Consider the following 10,863-nt stretch of genomic DNA (forward strand, 5'->3'; position numbering starts at 1 on the left):
TCTGTTAGAGTCTTGATGCTGCCATCGTGTAGCTTCAACCGAATGCTACCTATTCCCTGTGTCTTACAGGCACTGTCATTGCCCATAAGTACTGCTCCACCCTCGATCTTTGTGAAGTCAGTAAACCAATCCCGATTGGGACACATATGATAGGTACATCCGGAATCCATAATCCATTCATCGGAATGACAAATGGATGATGAGCTTATCAAGGAAAAATCCGAATCATCATCTCTGTCCACGACATTGGCTGTGGTGGGTTGATTCTGCTGTTGTCCCTTCCGGTTGGGACAATCCTTCTTCCAGTGTCCTTTGTTGTGACAAAAGGAACACTCGTCTCTGGCGAGTTTTCTGCCGACTGATGAACCACGTGATGTGGCCCGAGTTTTCGAATGAAAACCTTTTCTCCTTCCGGGATACCTTGACTTTGGTCTCCCTCTTGTTGTTAAAGCTTCACTTGATGTATCTTGATGTACCTGTTTATCCTTTTTCCGGTACTCATTGCTAATTAAAGAACTAGATACATCATCAAAACTAATACTTTCCTTCCCATACAATAGAGTAGTAATTAGATGCTCATATGTATCGGGCAAGGAATTTAACAAAAGTAAAGCTTTATCTTCATCTTCAATTTCAACATCTAAATTTAACAAATCAGCAAGAATTTGGTTGTAACTATTCAGATGTTCAGACATAGAAATACCTTCACGAAATTGGAATCTGAAGAGCTTCTTCTTCAAGTGCAAACGGCTCTCAATGCTCTTCTTCATGAACTTATCCTCCAATTTCTGCCAAAGTACCTTAGCATTTGTCTCTCTCATGACAAAATACTTTTGTTCTTTGGTAAGGCATAATCGGATTGTACTACAAGCTTGAGTATTAAGCTTCTTCCAATCCTGATCAGTCATATCATCTGGCTTTCCTCCCAACGCAATATCCAACTCTTGTTGGATCAACACATCCATGACTTCACACTGCCACATGCCGAAGTTGCTTGTTCCATCGAACTTTTCAACTTCAAACTTGGCATTTGACACAGTGGACCGACGCCCGGAGCTACTGGCATTATCAGAACTCCTATCTCTTCCAGATCTTTTCATTTGAATTTAGAAATTTTAGACTCAAAATTTCAAAATTCTAACCGTACGGATGAGTCCGGAACGATCCAAATAGTAGGAAAGCACTATTTGATTGCTCAAATCCGACTCCGAATGGCTTAGATCAAGCCGAAAATCGATCTGAAAAACGTATGGTTGTGATCTGTCTGGCGCGTGGGATGCACGCGCTGCACAGTGCGCGTGGGCCGAGTAGGCGCGTGTGACACACGCGCTACAGCACTGTGTGCGCGTGGGGAGCGCCTGGGCCCGTGACTTTCACGCGCTGAACCACTGTAGGCGCGCGTGAGGCGCGTGTCTGACACGCGTCTTCCTCCTCTGGAGCGCGTGGGGCGCGTGAAGTGCAGCAGATGCACGCGCTGATCTTCTAGGGGCGCGTGTGGGCTCCTCCGACCTCCGTTTTCGATTCCGTTTGCGGCAACGGATTCGTCTCAACGCGAGGAACACCCTGGAGTTGTCAAAAATTGATTTTGACCAACTTGAATTTTCGGACAGCTTGAACCAGAGCTCTTGATGAATTTTTACTGTAGAAATGAATAGTACCACACTAAGTCAGTTCCCAGGAAAGATTGGAGGGTCACAATGGACACACTTAAAATTTCCAATGTCCTAGACAGAACCTCCTTAGACTGTACGTATCCACACTACCACACCAAAAATCCACCTCACAAAAAGAACCTAGTGGCTCTGATACCAATTGTTGTGGCACAAGCCTATCCGAAAATCACACAAAATAATTTTTAAAGTGGTTCAGCAAATTGCCTACATCCACTGGAGCCTCTTTTATAGAATTTGTACGAGATTTACAAATCACTCTACAAATTTCTATCTCTCTCTCACGTCCCTACTTCTCTCTATTTTGCTTCTCTCCCACTGCACCTTCTGCAGATCAGAACTCTCCTATTTATAGGAGAAGTTCTCTTCAGCAATTTGCTGATCAGTTTCGATGCAGCAGTTTGCTGCTGAAATTACGGGAGGCGCCTACTAGAAACAAAAGCACCGAACGGTGCATGTGTATTCGATGCAGCAGGCCACTTGCTGCATGTGGGGGGGGCGCCTAATACGCTAAGAGACAACAGTGCTTCTCTCTTTCTCACACTGCAGGTGGCTTTTCAACACATGCTACCCTTACGAAGGTGGCACGACGAAGCTACAAGCCAACTCTCTAATGTCCCTTTTTTTCCAGTTTCTTTTCTTATCTTTTCTCTCTTTTTTCCATTTCATCGAATAAAAAGTTCTATTTGTCAATTGTCATGTTCCCGTATGTATGTATGATCGGTTTTTGACAAAAAATAAAAACTATTTGCTATGTCAAGTACATGTGAAATTAACGCTCGACTACTCTTTCGATCTGTTTGTTCTGTCTCGTGCAAGTTACCCTTCCGCCTATGGTCGAGTTGTATTATTAACTATTAATGAAGAATGAGTTTCTCTGCAGTCTTAAACATGTCTCAAAAAACTAGCTACCAGCATAAGTACTTAATTTAGTGAATTTACATCCTAACTTGTTTCTTTCAATGGGGGAAATAAAGAAGGCAAATTAAGGCAAGTACAAGAGAGACTAGCATGAAAATCGAGCTTTATGGTTCAAACTCGGACTTTGCGGCTTAGAATGGAAGAGACAGCACATGATATAAAGTATATGTCATAGTATTTGAGGAGATCGATTTATGTATCTATTTCTCACTCACTCCAAGTCTTAGAATTCAGACAAGAACTATAAGAAATCTAAATTTGTTTATATTAATATATATAAATTCCATACAAGCATTAGAAAACTTGAGTACGTCGTAAAATTAGACATGTCATAAATCTTTCGATTTCTCAACTTTTCTCTCCTCTTTCATCTTGTTGGAAACAACCATTCATCATCTCTTATGCTATAAACTCTTCGATTTCTCTACTTTTACTCTATATATTTTCATTTAAATTAAAAAACCTTTCCTCTCCTTTCAGATAATTTGGAAAAAAATAAAGAAGCATTCATTTTCCACTTCAGGTGCTTCACTGAATTATAGTACTGGCAGTTTAGTTATTCACTTTCCCTAAAAATCATTCATATGCTTGGTTCAGGTCTTAAAGTGGAATCATAACTGAATTTTCCTTAAAAAACAAATATTAATTGAGCAATACTAATCCTTATCTTAGTTTTTATCATTCTCGGTCATATTTAATGATGTGACACATTTTAATTAACTTCATAAATCAACTATTTAAAATTTGCCACCTAATAGATGTGACTAAACATGACAAAGTTTAACATAGAGAAAATAATTTCTCTTACTTAAATTAGGCACTAATTAAAAACCGCATTCCTCTACTCTGAGTGCCCCCTGTTGATTTTCTGAACCCGTCTTATGTACGAACCTCATATCGTAGACCCTCTTTCTAGCATTCCTGAGCCCATTTCGTGTAACTTTTCCTTTTGTGGACTGTCGGGCCTTAAAGTAAAGGCTGTGGATCCCCATCCTGGCCCGATTTCTCTACAGCTAAATTTGAGTTTTTGATGAGAATGCCTTGTGCTGATCCTGGAAAACAACCCTTACCAGTATTTATATTAAAAATAAATTCCATTTGCAAGTCCGTTGTGTGGAGGAAAATTTTTCTAAATTATTGACATGGCACGATATCATTTGTAAAAAATATTTTTAATTAAAAAATTAAAATTTTCAAATTAAATTCTATTGTGTAAACGGTACAGAAAATCTATAATCTGTACGGATTTTCAAGTATAATGACTCGATCGATTTAGATTGCAAAATGAATCTTGGCTTGAGGGTTTTTACCTAAACTCGTTAAGACTAAATGCTAATTTGTTATTATCGTGTTATATTTGTATTGAGTTAACATATCGTATAACATATTATTACTTCTAGTAAGCACAATCCTCAATCGGAGGTTGACCAGGCAAGTGCCACTGCATACACGCGCACATACGTAAGTTATAAGCACATGAGTGATCTTTAAATGCAAATTCAATACAAGAGTTTTCATTGATTTATGCAGAGTTATCTCAATTTTTAGGATTTATAAAACTAATTATATATGAATTTGATGAAAAAATTTGGGATTAAGTATTTTCGTTACCCATCTTATATTATTTTTTAACGGTACAGATTCATTAACGACCCGTGTTAAAGTTAATCCTAATTTTTCTTTTTGATTTTAACTTTTATTTTTTATTTTTTATAAATTTCATAATATTTTAAATGAAAAAAAATGTCATGTGATTTTTGTTAAAGCACATGGATGAAATTAGTAACGGATCGAATGGATAAATATCAAGTTTGGACAGGGGGCGGATCTAATTAATCGGGTCAAAGAACTCAGGCTACCGACCAAATTATCCTTTAAAATGGAGTAGAAATTGATCAAATAGAAAAGAGAAATCATCAGCCATTTTTAAATTTTTTTTTTTTTTGAAAAGAATACCTCGGTATTTCATTAATGATAAACTGTGTTACATGATCTGTCAAAATCCAGATCCTTTGCAACAAAGTCTGGCATATCTTCTATCCAAACTGTTTCTTCTAACAAGCCTAAAGCTGTTTTTGCTAAACAATGTGCCACTGTATTTTTCTCTCTATGTGCAAATATCAATTGCCAACCTCTATAATTTCTGAAAAAAGACTTTGCATCCTCAATCAAAGGACCTAAAACTGACAAATCTTCTTCTTCCCTTTGTATTGCCAAGATAACATTCCTAGCATCACCTTCAAAAATAGCATTGTGAATGTTTAATTCACTGCATATCTCCAAAGCCTTTCTCAGAGCCACACATTCTGCCACTGCTGGATCTGCTACATGATTCCTTTGGTCACAAACAGCAACTAATGGTTCTCCCTCCTCATCCCTTATGATGATCCCCACTCCCATCTTCCTCTCTTTTGCCTTAAAAGAAGCATCCCAGTTCACTTTGACAAAGCCATTCTCTGGTTTTTCCCATTTCTGTAATCCCCTAGCAGGTATTGAAATCTGGTTTTCCTTCAACTGTAAACTCAGAGCCTTCTTATATTCTATCAAGGCTTCCCTGGCTGTTCTGAGCACTGCTGTTGGGCAAGACATCTGTTGTTCAAAAATAAAGCTGTTTCTGCGCAACCATAGGTTTTTGAACACCATTGCCACTTCTTCTAGCTGATTCTGATCCATACTCTGCATCATTTTCTCCCATAGCACCATGAAGCCATCTTCTGTTCTGCTCCACTTGTGGACTCTACCATCAAACTCTGCCCAGATGTCATTTGCTGCTGGACATGTCCAGAGGACATGCTCAACAGTTTCTACTTCTGCTTTACAAACTGGACAGGACCTCTCTTTTACCACCTTTCTTCTAAAAAGGTTCTCCTTGGTAGGTAGTATGTTATTCCCAGCCTTCCATAAGAACATTTTTGTTACATTAGGCACAGTGAGATCCCAGATTTTTCTCCACCTTTCATCCATCTCATTCCCTGCTGAGCACTCCCCCTTCTTGTTCTTCAATCTCTCCAACTGTAGGTAATAAGCACTCTTAACCGAAAAAACACCCTTCTTGGAAGGGCCCCATACCAACTTGTCTTGTGCTAACCCTCTACTAAGGGGAATACTTAGAATCTGTTTAGCTTCCTCTTGGTTGAAGATGGTTCGAATTTTAACTTCATTCCACTCCCCCTTCTCCTTGTCAACTAACTCTTCAACTTTTGCATCCTCCTGTAAAACAGTCATAAGTGATTGTATTGCAAAGGATGAAGGGGAAGACAACCATTTATCACCCCATATTTTTATCTTACTGCCATCCCCCACCCTCCACCTTATACCTTCTTTCACCAAGACCCTAGCTTCCCACAAACTTCTCCATATCAGAGAAGGCTTAAAACTCAATTTGGCATCCAGATAGTTGGACTGCTTGAAGTACTTTTCTTTGAAGATCACACCAGCTAAGGAATCAGGAGCCTCCATTAGTCTCCACCCTTGTTTAGCTAAAAGGGCCAGGTTAAAAGATTCCAAGTCCCTAAAGCCTAAACCTCCCTTCCATTTCTGCACTCCCATCTTCTCCCATGTCCTCCAGTGAATACAATTACCTTCTTGTTTCTTACCCCACCAAAATTTCGAGTAGAGCATATTAATCTCCTGACAAATCTTCTTGGGTAGCTTGAACACTGACATGGTATAAGTTGGAATGGCCTGTAGCACTGCCTTAATCATTATTTCTTTCCCAGCTTGGGAAAGAAAAGTGTTTTTCCAACTTGTTATCCTCTGCCATACTCTCTCTTTTAGAACTCTGAAAGTATTGCAACTTGATTTTCCAACTATTGCAGGGAGTCCCAAGTACTTCTCATATGTACCACAAGCCACTGAGTTCCCAGCCTCCATTATCCTCTTTCTATCCCCTTCCTTTGTGTTGCTGCTGAAAAAAACTGAAGTCTTCTCCTTATTAAGAAACTGACCCGATGCCTTTTCATATTTCTTCAATACCTCCTGTAGCCTCTTCCATTCTTCTAGTTTTGCTCTCCCAAAGAGGATGCAGTCATCTGCAAACAGCAGATGGTTGATGCTGGTGCCTCCTCGAGTCACCTGTACTCCCTTTGTAACCTTCTGGTTTTCATAAAAGTTTAAAAGAGAGCTTAATCCTTCAGCACAAAGGATGAAAAGGTAGGGTGACAAAGGATCACCCTGCCTCAAACCCCTTTTAGGCCAGAATTTTGTACCAGGAAAACCATTGATAAGAACAGAAAAAGAAACAGATCTGACACAGCTCATGACCAGATTAACCCATTTTTCATGAAAACCCAGTTTTTTCATAATGGACTCCAAAAACAACCACTCAACTCGATCATAAGCTTTTGACATATCTAGTTTAATAGCCATGCTTCCTACTCTCCCCTTCTGCCTAGATTTCATGGAATGCAACAATTCATAAGCCACCATTACATTATCAGTAATTAACCTCCTAGGCAAAAAGGCACTTTGGGTTGGGGAAATGATCTTTGAAAGGATCTGTTTCAGCCTATTTGAGATAGCCTTGGACACTATTTTGTACATAACATTACAAAGGCTTATTGGTCTAAAGTCACTAGCTTTCTTTGGTTCTTTACACTTAGGAATCAAGGCTATATGGGTATGGTTAAGACCAGGGTCCATGGGATTGCCATTTAGAAAGTGTAGAGCATTTAGACTTACCTCTTCAGCAACTACCCCCCAGTGGTTCTGATAAAAACATGGGCCAAAACCATCGGGTCCCGGAGCTTTTAATGGGGCCATTTGTTTCAAAGCTTGCTCCACCTCCTCCCTAGAGAAATTCTTTATCAAAACAGCATTCATAGAAGGAGTTACTCTCTCTTCCAGCCCCACCAGGCACTCCTCAATCTCCTCACTACCAGGCTCAGAGGACTAGAACAGCTTCTCAAAGTATGATCTGAATGTTATTTCCACATCTTTATACCCCTCCTTCCTTCTATTGTCTTCATCATACACTGAATTTATGAAATTCTTCTTCCTCCTCTGGTTAGCACAAGCATGGAAGTATTTGGTATTTCTATCTCCATGCCTATACCAATTACATTTTGCCCTTTGCTTCCACTTCAAATTTTCCTTTTCTAATAAAACATGCAATTCCTTTTTTAAGCTTCTTATTTCACCTATATTACTGCTGTTCTCCTCTTGTTGTAAGCTTTCAAGTAGTTTGGTTTTGGCCTCAATTTCCTTTTCTCCCCCCAACCTTTTCCCTTTGCTCCATTTTTGTAAAGCAATCCCACTTTCCTTCAGTAAAACTACCACAGATCTAGCATTTAGCACTTCATTATCTTTTTTCTGCCACACCTTTTTAAGGATCCCCTCACAATCATCATCTAGAGCCCAACATGCTTCATATCTAAAGCCTCTTTTCCTCCTCCATCTTCTATCTTCTGGTTTCAGGATGTGTACCAATAAAGGCTTATGATCTGAAGTTCTGGCCGCCAGAACCTCTACCCAGGTTTCTTTATAGGACTCGATCCATTCATGATTTGCTAAGGCTCTGTCCAATCTTTCCTTAGTGAAAGACTCATCCTCATGAGAGTTACTCCAAGTGAACTTCTGCCCCTTCCAACCCAGATCATAAAGGTTTCCCTCCTGCAGCACCTCTCTAAACATCTCCATTAGTCCTTCAGTCCTTGTTCTGCCCCCCCATTTTTCATCATTTGTGAGAATTTCATTAAAATCTCCCACTATAAACCACCCAGCCTTATTTGAAGGTTTAAAAGACTTCAACATATTCCAAACTTCCCTTCTTTTTGCAGCTTGTGGCTCTCCATAAAAACATGTTAATAACCAGCTCTTCTCCCCTTCCTCTTCTACCCACACATTGATGTGTCTTTGAGAATAGTTAATGATTTCCACTCTCATGCATGACTTCCATAGCAATATCATACCCCCACTCTTTCCCAAAGCTTCTACCACAAAACAACCCTCACATAGTAACCTCTTTTTTAAACTGTCAAAACTTTTTCTCATGGACTTAGTCTCCATTACAAAGACTAAGCTGGGATTATTTATCTCTGCCATATTGCAGAGATCTTGAACTGTCTGAGGGTTCCCCAACCCTCGACAGTTCCAACTCAAAATTTTCATAATGCTTGGCGGGGCTGAAAAACAGCCTCCGCCACTACAATGGAATTTCCAAGCTCCTCACCCTCACTGCCCCATCTTCCTTTCTTTTGCCTTCCTGTATTCTCTCCTACCACATCCTCATCACAGCCTCTTTTTTTCTCTTTACCTATTTGAGTTACAGCCACCTCCTTCTTCCCTTTATCTCTAGCTTTCCTTTTCCAACCTCCCTTTTTCAGTGTCTGATTCATCACTTCAGTATTCACCCCTTCTACCTCCTTCCCTTCCCTTATCACTAGTACATTACACTCAGTGTCCTCAGACAGATTCTCACCCTTATTGTTATTTTCTGTCCCCGCACCCATGAGCTCCTGTATACCCTTCTCAGAATTGTTCTCTTCCCCTTTATACTGACTTTTTTCTATCTCCTCTTCTGTCCTTCCATCTTTCTCAATCTTATCACTCACATCAACCTCTCCCTTCTCCCAACCCGGTTCCCTCTCAGTCATCTCCTTGCTTTCTTGACTCTCCATCTCACTCATTTTCTCTTCCACTTTCCTCCACCAATTCGACTCCTCCCTCCTCCCTCTACCTTCATTGAAGGCCTTTGGTTTTTGAGCAAACTTTGCCCTCAACCAAGAGCCATATTGTTGCTCCTCACCCTCCTTAGCCAACCTATCTCTGGTACATCCCTCCTCTCCATGAATCATACACCCACAAGAGAAGCAAATTTTAGGTAACTTCTCATATGTAAAGGGAACCCAAAAACTGCTGCCTCTCACATTGATTGTTCTCCCTCTTGCAATTGGCTTAGCTAGATCCAGATGAACCTGGATTCTCAGGAAATTCCCCCAACCACTACCGTCCTCCTGCACTTCTACATCCTCCACCTTCCCAACTGAACTACCTATTTGCTCAGCTTTTGATTTTGTCATACACGAGAGGGGCAAATCATGAACTCTCATCCAGAAGCTCTCTGAATCAAACTTGACTCGATTAATGGGAGTAAACCCCTCAAATTCCTTAAGCACTAGAAGCTGGTTGTCAAACAACCAAGGTCTGCCAGACCATACTCTTTCTTTGTCAGCAATCGTCTCAAAACTTAAGACAAAAACATTTGAGCTTACCTCAGTTAGCTTCACAGCCTTGCTTAACCTCCATATCTTTGCCAACGTAGCTTCCAGTACCTCCTTGCTAATCATTCTTGATGAACAAATTTTCCCCAGCATACTCCTCTGTTCTTTGTAAACCAGTTCAGACGTAGAGTCATCATCCAGGTTGATATCCACTTGCTCCTCTTCCCTCAGCTTGAACCTCTTCCATTTCTCCTCTAAGGATTCCATTCTGTCTTCCTCTGAGAGTTCGTCTGTCCGTGTTTCTGCTCAAAATGCAGACCTCCTTTACCTTCCGCCACCCCCTAGCCACCGTAGGCACGCCTATCTCACCCCCTCTCTGTGTCTGTAACCACCTCCACCACTACTCTCTACGGTCCAAAAACTCAAAAAGCCGTTATAACAAACTTCACGTGCCTGTCGCACCACTCACACACCACCTCTTTTTTCAGAGAGAAAAAAGAGAGGAGAATATCAGCCATTTTTAAATTGAGTATACATTAAGAGTATTCTTAATGGATTATGCACATGTAAAAATAAAGTTCTTTTTAACTATTAGAGATAAAAACCGGCTTGCAATAGATTAGGCAAATTCAAATTATTTGACTTTTAACTACAATATTGGTAAAAGTAAAGTCAAATTTTCTTGTTGCTATTTGAGTAAATTTTTATTTTATTATTTTATATTACACCTGATTACTAATTTAATTAGAATATAATTACTAATTAACATATAATAAGTAGAATAGTAAAATATGATAAAATTAAATAAATTAATAATTAGAAAATTAAATATTTTTTTAATTATTAATTACTCATTACTATATAATGAATAAATAAATAATCTAATATAAAGATTTGATGTGAATAGTTAAATTCAAATTTATCTTATATTATTTTATTATTATATAATAAAAAAGAAGTATTCCAATATTAGGACTTATATGAATAAAATAGTCAAAATTCAAATTCATTTTATATTTATCAAAAATGTCATTCATCGAAAGTGTCATTTAACTTTAGATAATCCGGATGCTCTAACATCACATGATATTGAATAAAGTAGGTGAAATACA

This window comes from Carya illinoinensis, chromosome 8 (assembly GCF_018687715.1).
Source record: "Carya illinoinensis cultivar Pawnee chromosome 8, C.illinoinensisPawnee_v1, whole genome shotgun sequence".
NCBI lineage: Eukaryota > Viridiplantae > Streptophyta > Magnoliopsida > Fagales > Juglandaceae > Carya > Carya illinoinensis.